This window comes from Penaeus monodon, chromosome 18 (genome assembly GCF_015228065.2).
Source record: "Penaeus monodon isolate SGIC_2016 chromosome 18, NSTDA_Pmon_1, whole genome shotgun sequence".
Lineage (NCBI taxonomy): Eukaryota > Metazoa > Arthropoda > Malacostraca > Decapoda > Penaeidae > Penaeus > Penaeus monodon.
In genome coordinates this window covers 21126804-21151803 of record NC_051403.1, presented here as the reverse complement: position 1 = coordinate 21151803, position 25000 = coordinate 21126804, and the positions used below count along the sequence as shown (strand labels likewise).

General features: G+C 42.0%; 1 long non-coding RNA gene across 1 annotated transcript in view; it reads right to left on the bottom strand.

The window, feature by feature from the left end:
* The window catches only part of LOC119584320, a 67784-nt gene that overhangs the window by 22907 nt on the left and 19877 nt on the right, over window positions 1-25000 (bottom strand). Inside the window, exon 3 of the long non-coding RNA XR_005229798.1 lies at window positions 14882-15629. This is a non-coding gene — a long non-coding RNA (uncharacterized LOC119584320). The remainder of the gene's footprint in view (window positions 1-14881; window positions 15630-25000) is intronic.

The following is a 25000-nucleotide window of genomic DNA, read 5'->3' as shown; positions in this document are numbered from 1 at the left end:
TTCTCCCCTTTCTTTTCCTGTGTTTTTTTTTTCTCTCTCTCTAATTCTCCTCTCTATTCCGATTTCGAACACGAAGGCAGAGTAAAATATATGATGATTATTGATGATGACGATGATGATGATGATGATGATGATGATGATGATGATGATGATGAGAGTAAAAACAATATTAGTGATAATGATGATGAAAATGATATTAATAGCAGCGATAACGATATTAGTAACTATAGCAACATTAATACCAATGTAATGATAATATTAACAACGACAAAAGCAATAACAAAAACGAGAACGACATCAAAAACAGACAAACGATTGAAAAAAAAAAAAAAAAATACACTCACAATATTCATATATATATATATATATATATATTTTTTTTACAAATAAAAGAGGAAAAAACTCACCTCCACCTCCCTCCCTAACCCTCCTTCCCCCTTTTAAAAAATCCAGCCTGGATATTTGCATTTTTAAGCATCAGAAACCCATTATTTTGCACCAGATTATCAAATAACTTTGCCATTTACGCCGCTGTAAAGCTGTAAATCCCCTCCCTTCCCTCACCCCTCCCCTCTCCCGTCTCCCCTTCCTTACCCCTACCCTCTCCCCTCCCCTCCCCCACCCCCTCCCCACCATCCCCCCAACACACACCCGGGAAATGCTGCAGAAAATCGAACGGAATATCCTAGCTGCAACCGACGTAAATAACACAGCGTACAGAGGCCGTTCGTAAATTTCGTGTTTCGAAAACTGTCACGAAATGCCAATTATTAACCTTGTAATTATTTCCATGTTGGAAGAGGGGGGAGGGAAGGGGGAAGGGGAGGAAGAAGGGGAGGAGGAAGGGGAGGAGGAAGGGAGGAAGGGAGGGGAGGAGGAAGGAGGAAGGGAGGAAGGGAGGGAGGGAGGGAGGGAGGGAGGGAGGGAGGGAGGGAGGGAGACTTGGAAAGGGGGATGAGAGGGGGAGGGAGTTGGAAAGGGAGAGAAGGGAGGGAGGGAGGAGAGGGGTGAATGGGAAAAAACATAAACACAATGCCTCATACTAAGCCAACATCTTTTCCTTTCTCTCTTTTACTAGCAATTTTACTAGCAATTCTCAGACCCAAAAGAGAGAATGTTGACTATTCATAAGTGCATTTTATAAAACACACACACACACACAACAAATAACTAGAAACACACATAACAAACAGACAAATAAAAAAAGACAGATAACCTAACACCGTCTTAAAAAAAAAAATCTTAATCTTACACCATCTTACAGCTTTCTTAAAGGGCGCCCAAGATAGAGCACAGGCACTCCTATCTCCGCAATATTTAAGGATTATTACTGAGGCGCACTTTAGCCTAATGACTGTCAATCTTTATGCAAATTACATAGAGGTCGCAAGTAATTTGAGGTCTTGTATATCTCTTAGGGACACCGCGCTTAGAAAACGGGGCTTGTGTTGACGGCGAGATAGAAAACGAGGCTTGTGTATATGGCGAGAGATAGAAAACGAGGTTTGTGTTTACGACGAGAGAAAACGAGGCTTGTTTACGGTGATAGAAACCGGAGTTTGTGTTTACGAGAGAGAAAACGGGACTTGGGTTTACGGCAAGATAGAAAACGGGGCTTGTGTTTGCGGCGATAGAAAACGGCTTGTGTTGACAACGAGAGAGAAAACGGGAATATTTCCCGTATTTTAGCTTTCAATTTTTTATTGGTATTACTCATATCGGTATTCAATTTTATTTACTCTATTTGTAGTTTATCTTTATTTATTTTTCAATAGTCAGCTAATTATTACTATTATTGACATCAATGCCATTATTATACTATCAACTGTAGTATTTCTCTTTTTATTTTACTATCATTATTAACATTATTAATAGCAATATTACAGATATTATGATACTTCAAATTATCATTTTCTATCAGCTTTATCGTCATTATTACTATCATCATTATTATCATGTGTTATTATGATTATTATCACTATCATTATTCCAGGTTTAGCTAAATCTTCCTCTTCCTCTCTTATCCACTCCTCTTTCTTTCTCCCTATTCTCCCGTTTCTTCCCCTCCCCCGTCTCCTTTTTTCCTTCCTCCTCGATTCTGTCTTTATCTAGTCTATTTTTCCTTTCATTAATTCACTCTCTCATTCCTTTCCTCTTCTTCTATTCTCAATTTCCTTTGATGACGCAACGAAGAAGGAAAAGGAAACGGGAAGGAAAAGCAGACTGAAATTTAAGAAGACGAAGAAGAAGCTAACTAAGGAAAAAGAGATTGAGAGAGAACATACGGAACAATATTAATGATAACGATAATAATAATAATAATAATAATTATAATAACAACATTAACAACATCACCAATAATAAGATAAAGAAGAAAATGATGATGATAAAAATAACAGCAAAAAAGGTCATAGAATGCAACACAATTACAAACGCTCAAACAAACAAACAAACAAACAAACGCATGAAAATCCAGAGCCAACATCATCCCCCCCCCCGCCCACTGGTCTCCCGCAGCCTCCAACAAGACGCTCATCTGGAGACGTCGAGATGCAGTTGGGGGAAATGGGGGAGGTTAGAGGGAGGGGGAAAGGGATGTGGGGGAAGGGGGAGTGAGAGGGGATGGGGGAGAGGGAAGTGGGGGGGGAGGTGGGGGAAGGGGAGGGGATGGGGGAGGGGGAAGTGGGGGGAGAAGGGGGAGTGAGAGGGGATAGAGGGATGCTGCTGCCGGCCGGGGATGGATGCTAGTGGTGGCGTCTCCGGCGTGGGTACTGGGGTATGTGGGCGAAGGGGTGTGTGGGCGTAGCGTGGGCGTGTGTAGAGGGATAGGGTGCGTGGGCGCAGCGTGGGCGTGTACAGGCTGGGGTTAATGGGTAGGGGATAAAGGGGACTTTCGGGACGAGGGGAAAGGGAGGGGAAGAGAAAGGGGTTACAAGGAGGGGGCAAGAATAAGGGCTTAGGGAAGGGTAGGGGAACAGGGGAAGGGGAAGACAACGAGGAAAGGGAAAGGGAAGAGAAAGAAGATATAAGAAAGAAAAAGAGGAAAGAGGAGGAGAAAGAAGAAAGGGAAGAGAAAGAGGCAGAGAAAAGGGCAGAGGAAGGGAGGAAGGGAGGGAGAGAAGGAAGGTAGGACGAGTGGCTAGGGGTTAATGGATAGAGAACATGGGGCTAGGAGGGAGAGAAAATAGCCGGGGGGGGGATGAGATGTTACATCCAATAGACATTTGTAAAAATCTTATAAACAAATAAACTTTTCTTCAAATAAACAAGCAATAATGCAAAAAATAAATAAATAAATATATAAATAAAAGTAAAGAAAGGAGAAAAAAAAACCGTCTATCTTCAAATGCATCTGCAAGATTAAGTGAAAAAAAAATCATTAATATATATATATATATATATATATATATATATATATATATATATATATATATATATATATATATAAATCACCCCCTCAACAAAACAAGAAACAATCAAATAAAACGAAACAAAATAAAACATTAGGTAAATAATAACACAAAATATCCAAAATTGACAACACAACCAAAAATTATGACAAAATAAAAATGAAATAAAAAAAGATAAACAAAAAGTTCTTCTCCCCCTCCCTCCCTCCCTCCTTCCCCCCTCCCTCCCTCCCCTTTCAAAAACGAGTGACGTCACAGCAGCAAACCATCCGCCGACGGAGTGTCATCACGAAGCCACGCGGGAGATGATGATGCTACCAAGATGGAGGGATGGTGGCGGGGGGAGGGGGATGATGGAGGAGGGAAAGGGGGGAGTTGGGGAGAGGGAAGAGGGGAGTTGGGGAGAGGGAAGTGGAGGAGCTGAGGGTGAAGGAAGTGAGAGGGATGGGGGAGAGGGAAGTAGGGGAGTTGGGGGGGAGAGAAGTGGGGGCAGGGAGTGGAGGAACTGGGGTTAGGGAAGGAAGAGGATCATGTAAGGGAAGGAAGGAGGGGGGAGAGGAGAGAGAGAGAGAGAGAGAGAGAGAGAGAGAGAGAGAGAGAGAGAGAGAGAGAGAGAGAGAGAGAGAGAGAGAGAGAGAGAGGAGGAGGAGGAAAAAGAAAGCTGAATAAGGGAGGGAGACAATTTAGGAAAAAGAGGGGGAGAGGGAGAGACAGGGAGAACGCAGCAGCACCAGTAGGAGGCGAAGGAGGGCGAGTAGCGAAGGAGAGAGATAGAAAGGGAGGGCGGGGAATAGGAGGGAAGGAGGGAGGGAGGGAGGGAAGCAGATAGAGAGAGAAGGAGGGAGGGAATGAGATAGATAAATAGATAGATAGAGAGGGAGGGAATGAAATAGATAGATAGATGAATAATGAGAGAAAGGGAGGGAAATAGATAGAGAAAGAAGGAGGGGAGAGAGGGAAGGAAATAGAGGGATAATGAGATAGAAAGGAGAAGAAGAGAAAGGGAGGGGAGGAGATAGAGAGGAGACGGAGGGAGGAAAGGGTACAGGGTGAGAGAGCACAAGATCAACAATGAGTCAGCCATCCCCCCCCCCCAACACCACCTGCACAGAATGATCAACGCTTCCATGAGCTCCCTCGCCACCTCCACCAACCTCACTGCTTCTCCTCCTCCTTCACCTCCTCCTCCTCCTCCTTCTCTTCCTTCTCCTCCTCCTACTTCTCTTCCTTCTTCTCCTCCTCCTCCTCCTCTTCCTTCTTCTTCTCCTCCTCCTCCTCTTCCTTCTTCTCCTCCTTCTTCTCTTCCTTCTTCTCCTCCTCCTCCTTCTCTTCCTTCTTCTCCTCCTCATTTTCTTAATTCTTTTCCTCTTTATCTTTCCTCTTATTCTTCTTTAAGATTATTCCTTACACTCATTTTTCATCATCCTTATCCTCTTCCTCCTCATCGTCATCGTGTTATTCTTCCCTTCATCTTCTCCTCCTCCTTCTCTTCCTTCTTTTCCCAATCACGTTTTCCTCCTCCCCTTCCCCTTTATCCTTTTATTTTTTATCATTTACCTCTTCTTTCCCCCTTCTCCTCCCTCTGCTGTTTCTCTTCTTCTTCCTCTTTCTTCCTATTCTTTCTCTCTCCCCTGAAATCTTTCTCTGATTCTCCTTCATCTCTTTCTCCACACACGTAAGTACACATACACACGAAAGTACACATATACGTACACACGCACATACTGTATGACAACAAACTCCCACGCAGCCAAAAAAAATTAGAAACACACACACACACACACACACACACACACACACACACACACACACACACACACACACACACACACACACACACACACACACACACACACCCTCCTCACCCCCTTACTCCCCCCCTACCCCCACCCTCTCCACAACCCCTACCCAATACCCCAACGAAGACAAGACAATCGAGCCAAACAAACAGACAGACACAAACAGACACACAGCACACGAAGGCACAGACACTAAGACCTGATTATCGACTGCTTGCACCGCAAAGGCACGCTCGCTTGTCTGTTTCCAAGAAGATTCGGTCTAAGGCTCTTGCCCGCGCCGGTTCGAGGGTGAAGAGGGGTTTAGGGTGTAGGGTGAAGGGTGTAGGGTGAAGAGGGACTTAGGGTGTAGGGTGTAGGGTGAAGAGGGACTTAGGGTGTATGGTTTAGGATGTAGGGCTTACGGTGTATGGTTTAGGGTGTAGGGTTTAGGGTGAAGAGGGGTTTAGGGTTTAGGGTATAGGGTGAAGGGTGAAGAAGGATTAAGGGTGAGGAAGGGTTAAGAAGGGTGAAGGGTAAGGATGGTTTTAAGATGAAGGATGGAAGGATAAGGGTGAGTAGGGTGAAGGATGAGGAAGGGTGAAAAAGGGTTTAGGATGAAGGGACGAGGCTGAATAGGTCTTTAGGGTAAAGGGTGAGAAACGGTTTAGGGTGAAGTGTGAAGGGTTACGGGTGAAAAAATTTAGGGTGATGGGTGAGAAGTGAAAAAAAAAGAATTTAGGGTGAAGAATGAATGTTAAAAGGATGAAGAAGAGTTTAGGGTGAAAACGGGGATGATTCGTACACCCAAACCCACACCCACCCTCACACACACACACACACACACACACACACACACACACACACACACACACACACACACACACACACACCCCACACACACACACACACACACACACACACACACACACACATCAATTACTTACACATTTACTTACAAACCTTCCTTTTACTACAAGAAAAAATGTATTTATTATAACTATTTTTTTTTAAGAACTCACAATTTTAGCGGGGGGAGGGGGAGGGGTGTGACGTCATCTCTCCCAAATTTTGAAAGACGATTCTGATGATCTTACCTGAAAGAGAGAGAAAAAGATTAAAAAACAGATTTAAAAAGATATTTTTCAAGAAATAATAATAATAATAATAATAATAATAATAATAATAATAATAATAATAATATTAATAAAAAAAATGAAACGAGGAGATAGTAGAAAAAAGGGGAAGGAAAATAAAGGGGGAGGGGGGGGGAGAAGACTGAAAAAAAAGAAAAAAAGACGGGAACTTAAAAAAAAACGAAGGAATATTGAAAAAAGGGAATTGAAGCGAGAGAAAAAAAGGGAAATAAAAAGAAATGAAGGAAATGGGAAAAGATTAAAAGGACGAACACCATCTTCTACCTAGGATTCCCCTCCCCCTCCCCCTCCCCTCCCCCTTCCCTACTCATTTCTCCCCCTTTCCCCTTCCTTCTCTCCTCCTCCCCCTTTCCCCCTCCCAGCCCTCTTTTCCCCTCTCCTCCTCCCTTCCTCTTCCCCTTTTCCCCTCACACTCCTCCTTCCCCCCTCCCTCCCTCCTCCCCCTTTCCCCCTTCTCTCTTCCTTCCTTTCCCCTTTCCCCTACCACTCCCTCCTCCCCTCTTCCCCTTTCCCCCTCCCCCCCTTCAAGGACGAAGGATATATCACTCTCCAACTCCTGTTTGCATTTACTCTCCATATTTGACGTCAAACATTTCCCTCTCTCCTTCGCGGCATAGTGTGTGCAAATACGTTAATTTCATACTTTTTTTTTTAGGGGGCTAGGGGGGGGGGGGAGAAAGGAATTTTTTTTTTGCATCTTTTTTTTTTTTTAATTCTTTTTACTTTTTTTTTTTTTGAAATTCTTTTTACTCTCTATTCTTGCTCCAATTTCTTGTTTTCTTCGTCTCTTTTCTTCTACTTTACTTATCCCCTTAATCGTTGCTATTCTCTTTCCCCCCCATTCCCCTTCCCCTTCTTCTTCTTCTCCTCCTTCTTCTCCTTCTCCTCCTCCTACACACACACACACACACACACACACCACACACACACACACACACCACACACACAACACACACACACACACACACACACACTACACACACACACACCACACACACCACACACACACACACCACATACACACACACACACACACACACACACACACACACACACACACACACACACACACACACACACACACACACACACACACACACACACACACAAACACACACACACATACACACACACACACACACACTTCCTGGAAGAGCATTGTACTTGCGCAAAGAATAGGGGGAAAAAGAAAGAAAGAAAAAAGACAAGAGCGTGGAATAGGAAGAGAGAAAATAAAATAAAAAGATAAAAAGAACAAAAAAGAAAAAAGAAAACACGAGAACAAATATATCTAAAACTAAATTGTGCTTGACATGACAATTTCTGATTCATATACATGTGTGTGTATATGTGTATGTGTGTGAGTGAATGAGTGAGTGAGAGAAAGAGAGAGAGAGAGAGAGAGAGAGAGAGAGAGAGAGAGAGAGAGAGAGAGAGAGAGAGAGAGAGAGAGAGAGAGAGAGGGGGGACAGAACGAGATAGAGATAGAGAGTGGAAAAGGAAAAGGAAAAGGAAAAGAGAGAGAGAGAGAGAGAGAGAGAGAGAGAGAGAGAGAGAGAGATTCCCAAGAAGGCTCAGAGGAAACATGCCCCGAGGCGCCACAAGAAGAAAGAAGGTTTACAAGGAAGAAACAACACGAGACTCCAGGAAACGTCGAGGAGGAGGAGGAGGGAAAGGAGAAAGAGGAAGGAGTGAAAGGATAGATAGGAAGGAGGGAAAGGAGGGGGAACGAGGAGGAAAAGGAGAGAAAAGGAGGGTAAGGAGAAAGAAAAAGGAGAGTGAGAAAGGGAGGGGAAGAGGGAAGGAGAGAGAGGATAGAGGGGGAGGAGGAGGAGGAAGGACAGGAAGAGAGACGGGAAAAGGAGAGAGTGGGAAGAGAGAAAAGGAGGAGAGAAATGAGGAAGAAAGAGAAGGGGAAGAGAAGTGGGGGAGAAATGAGGAGAGGAGGAGGATTGGGGGAGAGACCGGGGGACAGAAAAGAAATCGCGGAATACAGAGAGGGCGAGGAAGAGAGGGAGAGGAGAGGAAGAGAGGAAGAGAGGACGGGGAGGTGAGAGGAGAGGAAGAGAGGACGGGAAGAGAAGGAGAGGAGAGGAAGAGAGGAAGGGAAGGGGAGGTGAGAGGAGAGGAGAGAAAGGGGGAGATAGGGGGTAAGAGCGAAAAGGACTGGAAGAAAAAAAGGAAGGGATACGACACGAAAAGAAAGAAACAAAGGAGAAAGAAAAGAAGAGAAGAAGAGGGGGAGATAGAAGCGGATGAAGAGAAGAATGAACGGGGGGAAAAAGAGAAAGAGTGAGGGATAAAGAGAAAGAGAAAGAGAAAGAAAGAAAAAGAATAAAAAAACGAAAAATAATAGAGGGATAGCCACACAAAGGAAACCACAAGGCACTGCAACCCCTTAAGTAACGAAACACAAACACACACAAAACAAACAAACAGACAGACAGACAAACCCAAGCATCCCCAACGAAGACATCCATCCGCAAAACAAATGCAAGTGGTCCCTCTACTTCCCTCCCCCCCTCCCGTCCCCATCCCACACACCCCTTCCCCATACCACCCCACACTCCCCTCCCCTCCCACCTTCCCCATACCATCCCACACTACCCTTTCCCTTCCCCATCCCACACGCCCCTTTCCCTTCCCCCCTTCCCCATCCCATACTCCCCCTCCCCCCCTAAGACGCAAGACAGCGAGTCGACGGAAAGGACGACGGGCGAGGAATCTCAAGCAGCGGTCTTGGTTCTCAGCTGATGTCTCCATTTCTCTCAGAATAGTGATATTTTTCCTGTTTTTTTTGTTTACTTTTGCTTTGTTTCCTTATTGTTCTTTTCTCGGAGCTTGATGTGTCTATTTCTCTCAGAATATAGTGATATTTTTCCTGTTTTTTTAATCTATTTACTTATTATTATTATTATTATTTTCTTCTCGGAGCTTGATGTGTCTATTTCTCTTAGAATATAGATATATATATATATTTTTTTTTATAAATATTTTTTTTCTTATTTTTTTCACTCTCAGCTGAGGTGTCCATTTCTCTCAGAATATATAGAAAAATCTTTTTTCTCTCTCTCTCTTTTTTCCCTTTTTTGCTCATTATTCTCTTTCTCTCAGAAAAAGTATATATATTTTAATCTTTTTTTTCTCTTTCCTTATATTTTTCCCACTCTGCTATGTCTATTTCTCTTAGAATATAGAGATATTTTTCTCGCCCCCCCCCCCCCCCACTTTCTTTTCTTTTTTTTTGTTTTCTTTATGTTTTGATTTAATGGTTTTCCCCTCTTCTTTCTCCTTGTTTTTCTTCTTTGATTATTCATTCTTTATTCAACTTGTCTCTTCCTCCTCCTCCTTTCGCACATTCTTCCTTCTTTTATTTACGTGTCTTTCTTATTCCATTTATTCTTTTCTATTTACGCGCTTTGTCATTTCTCTTTCTTTTTTCTTTCCTTTTCATTCTTTCCATTCCTCTTTCTTTCACTATTTTACATTACTAATTCCCTTTTTCTGCATTTCATAATTCCTCCCTTTTTAAATTATCATAAAAAATGTCTTCTTCTTCTTTTCGTTTATTATCCTCTATCCCTCCCCCTCTTTTGCTTTATCATGTGTTGCTTATTCTGTCGTTTCTTATAAACCTCGTTTTATTTTATTTTTTTCTGACGTCACAAAACCTAAAATTTGCAAATACAAATAATAAAAACTGGACAATAACAAAGCCAACAATAATTACAATAAAACTATTTTCATATTACTAAAGATAAAAATAATAATAATAATAATAATAATAATAATAATAATAATAATAATAATAAAATAAATAAATAAAATATATTCCCTCGTTACAATTCCCTCGCATTTCATCGAAGTTTATTAGCATACACACAATAAACGATAAATATTAAATAATTCTAAATAATTCTGATGGCAACGCCCATTCTGATGAAAAAAATCATATTAATGAGACGAAAACTGCCAGCGTCATTTCCTTTTCATAATATCTTGCGTTATTTCAGCTGTCAAAGTATTTTTTTTTATTGACATGACAAATGAAATGAAATATACGAGTGGGATAAGACTGGAATAATGATAATAATGATAATAATAATAATAATAATAATAATAATAATAATGATAAATAATAATAATAAAAAGAACAATAATAACAAATGATAAGAACCTGTATGCTAATAATAACATTAATGATAATAATAATGATAACACAGACATTAGCAACAATAGTGATAAAATATGATGATGATGATGATGATGATGATGATGATGCAGGATATCAATATGAGTAATATCAATAATAATAATATATTTTATAAATAAATAAACGAAAATTTAAGACTAGAAAGATGAGAAAAAGGGTACGGGGTTTTGGGGGGGGGGGGAAGCAGGAGAGGATAGGGAGGGAAGAAGGGGATTGGGGGGAGGGAAGGAGGGGATGGGAAGGCCAGGGCGGCGCTCAAGAGTCGAGGGTTGGGGGGGGGGAGAAAGGAGGGGGGGGATTTAGCTGGGGTGTGTGTGTGGGGGGTCGATTTGGGGTGTTGGGGAGGTGGAGGGTGGCTTTAGGGGGAGGGGAAGGCAGATGAAGGGGGGAAGGCTGCTGTAGGAGGGGGAAAGAAGGGGTAGGGGGGAGGAGGCAGCTGTAGGAAGGGGGGGAGAGGGGGGAAGAGGCAGCTGTAGGAGGGGGGGGAGGGGAAGGCTACAGTGATGAACAAGAATACAAATGGCCACCAGAGCGGAGACACTGCGTTCCTCGCCACCTCCAACTATACACACACACACACACACACAGAACGAACGATAATAGCTTAGCTGTTGATCTAAATACTAATAATAACTCTTTTCTCTTTTAACCCCCCCCCCCCTAAAATAATAATAATAATAATAATAATAATAATAATAATAACAATAAACTGTGTATACAAAAATTTCGAAATTCCCAATCACGCCATGTTGGACTGGGGCTCGGGGGGGGGGGTGACGTCAAAGTAAATTCCCTAAATAATAAAACAAGCGAGACTGTGATACGAATTGGGAAATCAGCAATAAACGGATGTTGTAGATGGGGGGGGGGAAGGGGAGAGGGGGAAAGGAAGAGGAAGAAGAGGAGAGAGGGAGAGAGGGAGAGGGAAAGAGGGGAAGAGGGGAGGGAGAGGGGAAAGGAGGGGAGGGAGAGGGGGAAGGAGGGGAGGGAGAGGGGGGTGGAGTAGGGAGAGGAAGAGGGGGAAGAGGAGGAAGATTACGAGAAAAGCAGGAGAAAATATAGTACGGGCAGTAGTAGTAGTAGTAGAGGAGAGAGAGAGAGAGAGAGAGAGAGAGAGAGAGAGAGAGAGAGAGAGAGAGAGAGAGAGAGAGAGAGAGAGAGAGAAGAAACGATATATTCGTATCCACACCAACACCATTTTTTTTTTACCCGAAATAAAAAGATTTAAAAAATGCTAAACACAGACCGAACAAGAAAAGAAAGCAGCTTGTCTAAAAATAAAGACCCTTTTTCCCTCATTTAATTAAGGAAAACAAAAATAATAATCCTAACAATTAAATAGCGAAGGCAAATCAATGGACAACGAAGCGACGCAGCACCGGACATACCAATCCCCCCCTACCCCCCTCTCCCATGCCAGGCTACTCCCTCCTACCCCTCCTCCCTGCCAGGCCCACTCCCCCTCTCCCATGCCAGGCCACTCCCCTCCCTTCCCCTACCCCCAGCCCTCTCTCCCATGCCAGGCCACTCCCCTCCCTCCCCCTCTTTCTTGCTTGATCACCCCTCCCCCCCTCCCCCTCCCCCTCACTTTCTCCCTACCCCTCCTTCTACCATGTCCCTCATCCCTTCGCACACAAACTTACAGACATTTGTATACGCATGCAAGTCTCCACACACACACACACACACACACACACACACACACACACACACACACACACACACGCACTCACTTTCTCTCTCTCACACACACACACACACACTCACTCACTCACTCACTCACTCACTCACTCACTCTCTCTCTCTCTCACGCCGCAAAGTTCGCTTAATTGTCAAGGGCCTCTGGGTACTGACCAATCAACCAAGACCTGAGTAATTGATACCCAAAAAATGACATCAAAAATATAACCATTTCTCTCTCTGCTTCAGCGACTGTGGACAAAAGACATACTTGAAGCGAATATTTCATTGGTTGAGAGATAAGTAGATGGACGAACTGATAGATAGATAGATAGGTAGATAGAGATACGTATAATGATAAAAATATAGATAAGGATACATATTTTGGTAAATAGATAGATAGATATGTATGATAGATAGATAAGTATACATAGTTTGGTAAATAGATAGGTATATATATATATATATATATATATATATATATATATATATATATATATATTGATAAATAGATAGGTATACATATATTGATAAATAGTTAGATAGAAAAATAGATAATTATTGTTTGACTTAATAAACATATGTCAGATGTCTGTTAGATGAACACTGATGAAGATGATCATGATAATAACGATGATTGATGATGATTGTTGATAATGATGATGACGAAAAATAGAAACGGCAATGACAATGACGGTGATAATGAAGATAATAATAATAACAAAACAACAATTATAAGGATAATGTGGCACCCGACTGCAGAATTATTGCCACATCCAAAAATAATCGATATTTATACAAAGGAGGGAGAGACCCGTTGAAGTTCTGCGCTCGAACAACAGATGGCATTAGCAGACACATTAGCTGATTAACGCCATCTATTGGCAGAACGTATAATTAATTACGCAATCCTCTGTTTATACACACCTTCCTTATGAGACACTGAAGCAATTTCATTTGTATTTTTTTGTCATTTGTCACGTGAAATTACGCTTTTTATTTTTTCTACGTTATACAAAGTAGTTTTCTGTCAGTTACATAGGTTTATGTAGGTATGTATATAGAGGTATACATACATACATACATACATTATATATATATATATATATATATATATATATATAAACACATATATAAATAATATACATATAAATCCATATATAAATATATATAAATACACATATAAATATATAATAAATCCATATATAAATATATACATACTTTTATATAAATAAATAAATAAATTATATACATACACATATACATGTATGTATGTATGTACATAAACACACACACACACACACACACACACACACACACACACACACACACACACACACACACACACACACACACACACACACACACAGAATAACATGCATATATTTGCCTATACGTATTCATAAATACAAACGTATGTCCAGTTTTGTTTTTTGTGCGCGGACAGTCGAAAGGGAAGGTAGCGTGCAAGGAGAATGGACTTTGTTGAGGTAACATCCGGTGGAACATTTTTTCCCTATCCTTTCGTATCTCTTTCACAACCATAATTACTATCATTATCAATGCACTATCGCAACTTGCATTATTATCACCAAAAGTTCCGAACCAGTTTCAACCGCTATCGTGCAACAAATATACAGGAGATAGATTTATTTTAGCAACGCAGAGATAAAAAGGGGAGAGGGGGAGAGGGAGGGAGGGAGGAGGGGGACGGGGACGGGGAGGAGGAGGAGGAGGAGGAGGAGGAGGAGGAGGAGGAGGAGGAGGAGGAGGAGGAGAGGAGGAGGAGGGGGAGGGGGAGGGAGGAGGAAGGGAGGGAGAGGGAGAGAGAAAACAAGAACATGAATTGATAACAATAATAGTCATGATGATGATTACCTTTGATACTACTACTAATATAAACACTAGGACTATCAATAACACATTAAATATAAATAATGATCAATAATGCATAACTCATAATAATAATAATAATAATAATAATAATAATAATAATAATAATAATAGATAACTTATAACAATAAAAACAATTATCATTAAGTAATAATAAAAATAACAACAACAATAATAAGATGAAGATGATGATGAAGAAGGAAGAGTAGGGGGACGGATGTAAAGAGAGAGAGAGAGAGAGAGAGAGAGAGAGAGAGAGAGAGAGAGAGAGAGAGAGAGAGAGAGAGAGAGAGAGAGAGAGAGAGAGAGAGAGAGAGAGAGAGAGAGAGAGAGAGGTAAAGCAAAGAGGGATGAAGAAAATGATGACGGATGTAGAGAAATGAAAGGAAAAGAAGAAGTAGAAGAAGAAGAAGAAGAAGAAGAAGAAAAGCACAATGAGAAGGAACAAAGAAATTAAAAGAACGAACCCGCTTGGCGCGATGTTTGTTCAGTATCCTCTTAAATCCGCATCAGGAAAACAAAGATAAGAAAAGAAAGAAAGAAAAAAAAAGAGAAAAAAAAAACTCCTCCCCGAAAAAAACACATAAAAAAATAGAAAAGAAAATAGAGAAAAAAAAATCCCGCTACCCCTTTCCCTACCCCTACCCCCTATGGACACCCACCCCCACCCCCACCCCAATCCAACAAAGCTAAAAAAAAAAAAAAAAAAAAAAAAAAAAAAAAAAAAAAAACATAAACGCGCAAACTTACCTCCATATTTGGCGCTGCTCGTGTCCGCCCACAAGCCCCACGCCCACGCTCTACGCCCACAGCCTTACGCCCACAGCCTCTAGGAACTCTCCGCCACCCGCTATACCGACGTGGGCTGAGCGGTGTTTGAACAGGTGGGCGCCCTCGCAGGTGTGACGCCGGGGTGATGGGCAGGGGCGGGAGGCGTGGGTGGGTAGTGGGGGGAGGGGGAGAGGGGAGTGGGGATGGGGAAGGTGGGGAGGGGGAGGAGGAGAGGGGAAGGGGGGAGGGGGAGAGGAAAGGGGGGAAAGGATATGGAGGGGAGAGGAGAGGGGAGGGGTGGGAGGAGAAAGGGAAGAGGGAGAGGGGGAGAGGAAGAAGGGGGGAAGGGGGAGGGAAAAGAATGAAGGGGGAAGAGGAAGAGGAGGAAGGAATGAGAAGGAGGAAGAGGGAACCGAAGGGGGGGGGGGGAGGGAGAGGGAAAGAGGGGGGAGGAGGAGGAGAATGAAACGAACTAGTAAACTAGCTGCTTTGTTTGCTTGTTTTTATTTCTCTCTTTTGTTGGCCGTTAGGTTAGAAATCGCTAGTTTGAAACGAGCCAGTTAACGACTTTTCCTTTCCGGAGGATTTTTGAATTCACCTGATCAGTTAGAGAAATTCTTTTCATAATGACATACTCCGAGTTCATTTCTAAACAAGAGGGGGCGAGTGGGTGAGGAATAAGGGGCTCCCCTCTTTTCTTCTCCTTCTTCCTTCTCTCATCATCAATCTGCAAGACAGAAAAAAAAGAGAAAATGAGAAAAATATATGACAAAACCGAAAAAAAAAATCAATTTCCAAAAAAAAAAAAAAAAAAAAAAAAAAAAAAATCATATTCATAATATTCTCTCTGATACTTCTCAGAAGGGGGGGGGGGGGGAGAGGTAAATTCAAATGAATTGTGGGTCATGACTAATGGTCAATAACAGATAAATCGGTTAATTCAAATTATCAATGGCCCATGTGTAATACATAATGGATAAAAGGGTTAATTCATATAAATAATGGATCATGAGTAATTCTCAATAATGGATAAATGAGTTAATTCATTTAGATTATGGGTAATGGTCACTAATGGGTAAGCGCTGGTCTTATAATTCATCCATCCACACAGACACACAAACAAGGAAACACAATGGAGAACAGGAATTGAAATATTAGTCAGAAGCTTTGATTGACCTCAATGGCAGAAGCATTATGGGTAAATAGGGGAAGAAGGAGAGAGGAGGGATGGGGAAGAGGAAGGGGATAGGGGAAGATGAAAAAGGAAAATGAAGAAGGGAGAGGCGGGAGACTGACGGGGATACTGATGTAAAAAAGAAAGAGAAGTGAAAGGGAGAGGTTAACAGAATGGAGAGAGAGAAAGAGAGAAATAGAAAGAGAGAGAGAGAGAGAGAGGAGAGAGAGAGAGAGAGAGAGAGAGAGAGAGAGAGAGAGAGAGAGAGAGAGAGAGAGAGAGAGAGAGAGAGGAGGAGGACGACCAGAGAGATGTGGAGAGATGATGTATAATAATAAAAAAAATCAGACACACACCCGGCCGCAGACGGCAAAGAAGTCTAACCATAAGAACAGACAATGACATCCTGAGCACAAATCGCAGGTACACAAAATAGCAGCCTCTTGCCCCGCTGCCTCACCCAAGGGCGCTTTCTGTCTGTCTGTCCATTCTCTGCGTCTGTTTGTCTCTGTCTCTCTCTCTCTCTCCCCCTTTTCTTCTCTTTCTCCCTTTCTCTCTCTTTAATCCTCTCTCTTTCTCTCTCTCTCTCTCTCTCTCTCTCTATCTCTCTCTCTCTCTCTCTCTCTCTCTCTCCCTTCTCTCTCTCTCTCCCTCTCTCCCCTGAGCCACCCCGTCGCGTGCCTCTCTGTTCCCACCGCCCTGGACAGAGAGCGAGGAAGGGAGTGAATGATGGTTGAGATGTGACCGCGAGGGAGAGGGAGAGGGAGAGGGTGCGGGAGGGAGGGAGGGTGCGGGACGGGAGGGAGGGAGCGGGACGGAGGGAGGGAGGGAGTGAGAGAGAGGAGAGGGAGAGGGAGGGAGGGAGAGGAAGAGAGAGAGAGAGAGAGAGAGAGAGAGAGAGAGAGAGAGAGAGAGGAAAAGAGAGAGACAGGCAGAAAGAGGAAAAAGAGAAAGATAAAGACAATGAAACGAACTGGCAGACAAAAAGAGAAAAAGAAAGAGAGAAAGACAATGAAACACGACAGGCAGAAAGAGAGATTAAAACGACCAGGCAGACCCCCCGAATTTGCACACAGCCGAGAAAGTTTATACACCACAGGAAGTCGAGTCTTATCAACGCTGCCCACGTGTTTTCTTTATTATTGTTTTTCTCATTGCCGCAAAGGAGTGACGTCACCTGTGAATCATACCACTCGCCCACGTTCGAATCCTCTCATTCGGCTATGGCATCGGTGTCCGTGGCGAAACTCACGTATCCACACGCATGCGCACACACTGACGTAACACATGTGTATCTATCAGCTAATTTAAGGCTATTTACTGTCTAGTTTGTCTTTCTTTCTTTGTCACTTACACCCACACACATTTTCATTCTCACTCCCACGCTCTCACTCACGCATACTCACACTCATACTCAAACACACACACACATATCCTCGTCCACACCCTCTCCCTCTCCCTTCCCCATACTCTCACCCACCCGCATCCTCACCCCAACATACCCACCCCCACCCTCACCCCCACCCAACCCCCCCCCACCCCACCTTCCCACTCCCCATCCCCAACCACCACCCCTTCCCTCTCTCTCCTTCCAAAAATGCCATATTCCCAAGACCAAGTGCACTGAGGGGGAAGCAAGACCCGGGTGTGCGTTACCAGCCTGCATCGCACCGGGAGTCAGGGCGCTGCAGGAACCGAGCTCGAAATGTAAACAAAACAGACCAAGAGGACGCGTCGCCTTGTGCAGAAAACCCTGGTGGGAACTTTCGACGAGCTGATTAATTCTTTATTTTTGTTTCTGGTCTCCTTTGTAGGGTTTGCGTTTAGTTATTTTATTTATTTATTTATTTTTTATCTTTCGTTTTTTTTTTTTTTTTTTTTGGGGGGGGGGGGGGTAATGTGCGGAAGAGGAAATCGGTTATAAGAAATGAGAGAAAAACGAAAAGGAGAGAGACAAAGAGAAAAAAAAATGTTAATGCGGTGGCTACTTCCCGTACGGTGCATAGAAGGTAGATGGGGAGAATAAGGCAGAATATGAGAAAAGGAGAGAAGAGAAGGAGAAAGAACAGGAAAAAAAAGAAAGGGGGGAGGGTTTGGCGTTAATGGGAGAGACCGTGAAAGAATAATGGAGAGAAAGGGTGAAAGTGAGAGAGAGAGAGAGAGAGAGAGAGAGAGAGAGAGAGAGAGAGAGAGAGAGAGAGAGAGAGAGAGAGAGAGAGAGGGGGGGGGGGGCTGAGGGAGGAGGGCAAGAGGACGCCATTATACACAATCCCAGAGATGGGGAGTTTTGGTGCATGCGACACAACACATATATCATTTTCCCTCTTTCCTTCCCCTCCCTTCTATCCTTCGCCCCTTTCCTTAAAGGAAGGCCGGATAAGATAAGGGAGTGGAGAGGGAAGGAAAGACGTGAGCAAGATGGCGAGAAAGACAGGGAGACGAGAGCGGAAGATAAGATTGTGGATTACGATAAGAAGGTATGGGGATCAGAGGGAATGAGATAAAAGGGTAAGAGAAACAGGTAAGGGAAAGAGAGACAAAGAGAGGCAAAGAGAGCGAGAGAGAAAGAGAGAGAGAGAGAGAGAGAGAGAGAGAGAGAGAGAGAGAGAGAGAGAGAGAGAGAGAGAGAGAGAGAGAGAGAATATAAAGAGAAAGATAGCATATAAAGAGAAAAATAGAATACAAAAAGAAAGATAAAAAGAAAGGGAGAGCTAAAAAAGAAAGAGACTAAGAGTACAAAAAAAGGGAAGAGAGAGAAAAAAAAAACACACACACACACCAGACTTCCGACACCGACTAGCGCTCGAGAGAAAACAGAAGACAAAAGAAAATAAACAGAAGCAAATGGGGGGGGGGGGGGGGGGGTACAGAAAAAAAGAGACGAAAAAAAGAGAGCGAGAAAATAAATCCAGACAAAAGAAAGATATAATCCAGACAGAACTCGCAAGAAAAGGCAAGTCACGCACGCAAGCATACCCATGTGAGGCGGTGCGTTCAGGCGTGCGTGACTGCGCATGCTCGCGTAACGTCCACGAGAGAACACCAAATTGTCGAGAACAGACGGAGAGAAAGGAAGAGAGAGAGAGAAGAGAGGGGAAAGAAAGGAACAAAAAACAAAAGAAAAAAAGGAAGAGAAGAAAGGGGGTGGTGTTGGTGGTGAGGGGGGGGTGTCTTGGGTTCGAATCTAATCTCAAAAAAGAGGGAAAAAAGTAGGATGTTCTTTTTTTTTTTGACGGTCTCAAACACAGAAAATAAAATAAAAGAAGATTTGGCCGAAAAAAGGAAGAAAAGAGAAAAGAAAAAGATTGAAAGAAAATTTAAGAAATGGAAAAAAAAAGGTTCAAGTGAGAATACGAAATTACCGAAGCCAGACGAAGAAGAGAGAGAGAGCGAGAGAGAGAGCGAGAGAGAGAGAGAGAGAGAGAGAGAGAGAGAGAGAGAGAGAGAGAGAGAGAGAGAGAGAGAGAGAGAGAGAGAGAGAGAGAGAGAGGAGAGAGAGAGAAGAGGGGAGAGAGCGATGTGTGTGTGGTGTGTATGTACGTATGTATATTATATATATATATATATAATATATATATATATATATATAGAGAGATATAGATATAGAGAGAGAGAGAGAGAGAGAGAGAGAGAGAATACCAAAAATCTGTTCAAAAGAGAGAAAGAAAAATTGAATATAATGAAATGAAAAAAAAAAAAAAATCAATGAAAAGAAAAATTAGACGACTTTACAAATGTGCGGGGACACAAAAAAATAAAGAAAGAGAAACGAAAAAAAAGCAAAATCAAATTTAACCTACAACAGGGAAATGAAAAAAAAGAAGAAGAAAAAAAGAGAAACCTAAATAAATAAGTGAATAAATGACCGAAAACAGACGGGGAACAAAAATGAACGAAAGATAATAGGAAAGAAAAAAAAAAGAAAAACAGGGAAAAACGAAAAAAAAAGAAGTGAAAACACGAAATTTCCGAGAACAGAGGAATAAAGAAATGAAAAGAAAAAAGGTTTAAAAAATTCTAAAATGAACGGAAATAATGGTTTCAAAGAAAATCATGATAACGAGTTTGAAGAAAAAGAACAAAAGAGAGAGAGAGAGAGAGAGAGAGAGAGAGAGAGAGAGAGAGAGAGAGAGAGAGAGAGAGAGAGAGAGAGAGAGAGAGAGAGAGAGAGAGAGAGAGAGAGAATAAGACATCGAATTAACAAAATAAAAAAATTAAGTCTATAAGCATCTAAAAATCGAAGTTTGTCTCCAATAAGCAGATATTCAGCTTCTCCTTACTTTCGTAAACATATACAAATGCTAATAATGAAAATGACACACAAACACAGGCCACGTAAATTAAATAAATAAACTAGGACTAAATGATTATTTTTTCTAACATTTTTTCGAACTAATATCTGTTTCAAAATACATCAAAAACCGGTCAAAATCTCTGAAATGGGCTTAAAATTTTTAGATAGGTCTATATAAACCTCAATATATTTTATTCCACTCGACTTTATACAAATATTTGCAATGCGTTCGTTAAAAATCGTCTTAAATAAATATACTTTGCAATAAATAGAAGTTAGATTACTATTCACACACACACACACACACACACACACACAAAAAAAAAAAAAAAAAAAAAAAAAAAAGGATGTACATAATACCAACTTTATAAACATAAAATTCATACGACAAACTAATGATGAAAAACAAACGAAAAACAAACAAACAAACAAACAAATGCTGAATAGGTAAATTAGTTCAAACAAACGAAACAAAATTTAAAGATAATTATCCAATTTTCCTTTTGTCAATATTTAGTCGACCTTCTCTTCATGTCTCCTTTTTCCCCAAAAAAGAAGGGGGAAGTAGCTAGGTGAAGGCGGGGGGGGGGGGGGGAGTTAACAACAGGGGAAGGGGGTGAACGGAGGTGGGGGTGAGGGGAACAGGGGGATGTGGGGGTGAGGGTGATGTAGGGGGAGGAGGGAACGGTGTGGGAGAATAGCGTTAGCAATGGGGGGAGGATGTAACAGGGACAAACATGAAGGTGGGGGGAAAATGGAGGAAGGTGGGGGGAAAATAGAGGAAGGTGGGGGAAAAATGGAGGAAGGTGGGGGAAAAGTGGGGGAAAAGTAGAGGAAGGTGGGGGGAAAGAGGAGGAAGGTGGGGGGGAAATGGAGGAAGGTGGGGGAAAATGGAGGAAGGTGGGGAAGATGAGCGGAAGGTGGGGAAAAGTGAGGGAGGGAAACTGAAACCACAGAAACAGCTTTAAGAGAAATGCAGGGTGGTGGGGGGGGGGGATAAAAACAGGTATACGTGTTACCTAATAAAATTCAGATTTGATTGGTTCTGATCAATTAACAGAGCCAGTATTCCGATAAAATTGGTTTCAGTTGAATGTACCTTGAAAGTATTTTTTTTTAATGTTAAACGCAAATATTATTTTTTTCTACTACTTCTACTATAATAATAATAATAATAAATAATAATAATAATATCAGTAACGATAATGATAACAGTAATAATGATAATAACAATCTTAATATTAAATTTAATGATGATGATGATGATGATTGATAATAATAATAATAATAATAATAATAATAACAATATTATTATTAATAATAATAATAACAATAACAATAATGCACACACACACACACACATTTTTTTTTTTTATAAAAGCTCTTATTCAGCAACACTTTATAAACTGACCATCACTCGTTGTAAAATAATTTCAATAAACATTTTCTACGCTGATACAGATCTGAATAAAATAAATATTTTTGCTCATTACATTTCTTTTTTCCATTACTAAAAAGGAGAAGAAGAAAAAACACTTGGCATTACATTTTTTTCATTTTATTTCATGGTCTCATTTCTTTATTTCTTATCATTACACTTTTTTGTAATTTTCAGTAATAAAAATTACATTGGTTCACTTTTAATCAGACAATTTGATTTTAATTTTCTTTCCCAATGCAATTTATGATGAAATATTACGACAGACAAAACATGAACGGAAGGAGAGGGAGTGAGAAAGAGAGAAAAATGAGAGAGAAGCACAAGAAACAGAATGAGAGAGAGAGAGAGAAAGGGGGGGAGTGAAAAGGAGAGATGGAGAAAGAGGAGGAGAGGAGATGAGGAGAGAGAGTGAGAGATAAAGAGACGGGAGGAGAGAGAGAGAGAGAGAGAGAGAGAGAGAGAGAGAGAGAGAGAGAGAGAGAGAGAGAGAGAGAGAGAGAGAGAGAGAAAGAACCATCTCCATAAATCGTCCGGCGCAGAAAACCGATATATTATTAACAGAACGCGCTAACAAATGACCCAGATAGATTATGCTGTTTGAAAAAAACAACAACAAAAAAACATAGCCATTATGAGGCAGAAACAATTTTTTTTTTCCCATCCGAATAATGGGATACAAATTTACACAATTAAAAGGCTTCAATTTCATGCATAGAATTCCGAGGTTTCGTTTCAACAAGGTCGCGAAAGATCCGAAACGATTGGGAATTTACTTTGGAATCCACGTGTGTGTAGGGGGGGGGGGGGTGCGTGCGTGAGGCGTGCGTACGTGCGTGTGTGTGGTGTGTGTGTGTGTGTGTGTGTGTGTGTGTGTGTGTGTGTGTGTGTGTGTGTGTGTGTGTGTGTGTGTGTGTGCGTGCGTTTGTGTGCGTGTGTGTGTGTGTGGTGTGTTGTGCGTGCGTTTGTGTGCGTGTGTGTGTGTGTCTTCCATATTTTCATTTCCATTCCTCTTATTATCAACACTTTTCTTCCTCTTTTCTCGCTATTTTCTACTTCCCCTTCCTCCTCCTCCTCCTCTCCCCCCTATCTCCCCCTCCACCCCAACCTTATCTCCCTCTGCCCCCCCCTCTCCCCCCCGCCCGTTGCACCAGCTGTTGCAACTTCTTGCATTCCTCAACACCTTAGCCCACCCAGCGCCCGCCCACGACCGGCTCGGGAATGAACAGCTGCTCCGCCTACCTCCGCCCACGGGATCCCCCCCCACCCCCTCATATCTAACTCTCCCCTCCCCATTCCCCTTTCCGTCTCTCCTCCTCTTCTCCCTTCCCTCCCTATTCCCCTTTCCATCTCTCCTCTCTCTTAACCTTCCCTCCCTATTCCCCTTTCCATCTCTCCTTCTCCCTTCTCGCCTCTCCTCTTCTTTTCTATTTTCTTACATTTTTTTCCCTTCTTCTCCTTTCTCTTCTTCCCCTTTTCTTCTCTTCCCTGTTCTTCTAACTTTTTTTCCCCTTCGTTTTATCTCTCTCCTTCCTCTTATTCCTCCCTTCCACTCCCACCTCTTTTCTCTCCCATTTTCTCCTGTCCTTCCTTTAGTCTGCTCCTTCCCTCCTCCCACCTCCCCCCCTTCCCCAATTAGGACAATGGAGTACTTATTTTCTGTCTTTCTCTCTGTCTCTCTTTTTCTGATTCATTTTCTTTCTCTCTCTCTTTCTTTCTTTTTTGTTATTTCTTTCTTTCTTTCTTTCCCTTCTTTATTCTTTCTTTCTCTCTTCCTTTCTCTTTCTTCTTTTCTTTCCCTCTCCTTTCTTTATTTAACTCTCTTTCTCTCCTACTTTCTTTCTCTCCTTCTTTCTTTATCTCTGTTTCCTTCTCTCTTTCTTTTTTCCCTTCTTTACTTCTCTTTCTTCTTTCCTTCCTTCTTTCTGCGTGTGTTCTTCTCTTTTTTTTTGAAAGCAAAAACTGACTATTCATGCACGGGAGAGAAAAGAAATTGAAGGGGGAGAATGAGAAGGGAGAGAGAAAGAGAGGAGGAGTGAGGAGGAGGAGAGGGAGGCAGAGAAGGAAAGAGAGACAGTGAGTGAGAGCGAGAGAAAGAGAGAGCGAAAGAGAGAGAGAGAGAGAGAGAGAGAGAGAGAGAGAGAGAGAGAGAGAGAGAAAGAGAGAGAGAGGGGAAGAGAGAGCAGGAGAGAAAGGAGAGAGAGAGGAGAGAGAGAGAGAGGAGAAGAGGAGAGAGAGGAGAGACGAGAGAGAGAGAGAGAGAGAAGAGAAGAGAGGAGAGAGAGAGAGGGAGAGAGAGAGAGAGAGAGAGAGGAGAAGAGAAGGGGAGAGAGAGAGAAAGGAAAGAGAGAGAGAGAGAGAAGGGGGAGATGACTGAGGGAGGAGAAAGAGAGAGAGGAAGAAGAGAGAGAGAGAGAAAGAGAGAAAAAAATAAGAACATATATATACATATAAATCACAAAAAATCACCAAAAAACCGACAATAATTCACACTTAATAGAAAAAAAAACGCCAATACCCGACATCAAAGAAATAATAATAATAATAATAATAAAAAATAAGACATCTAAGGGAACTAACTTCACCGACGTATCAATCAGACAAATGCAAACAAACCTGAAAAAAAAAAAAAAAAAAAAAAAAAGATTGACATGAGAATCCCTTGAGACTGCAGTGCTGATGTATGCTTCAAACACGCAACTCCTTCCCCTCCCCTCCCCTCCTCCCCTCACTTCCCCCAACCCCCCTCCTCCCCACTACCTTCTGCCCCAACTCCCCTCTTTCACACCTTTCATCACCCCCTCTTCCCTACCTTCCCCCCCCCAACCCCCTTCCTCCTCCCCACCTTTCCCTATCTTCATCTCCCCCCTACTTCTCCCACCGCCCCTCCTTCCCCCTCTTCCCCTACTCCCCTGACCTCCCCCCCCGGCAATGCCTCGCCTTTTGCTATTTTAGCCTTGAATTTACCTTGCGACAAAGAGCTTTATTTATTATCATCATTATTATTGCTATTAATATTATTATTGCTATTAATATTACTATTATCATCATTACTATAATAATAATAATGATAATAATAACAACAACAATAATAATAATAATAATAATAATAATAATTTTTTATATATCTTTTTTTTTTTCTGTGTGAGGGAATTTTTCCCATTTCTCTGTGTTTGTCAGTCTGTTTCTCCT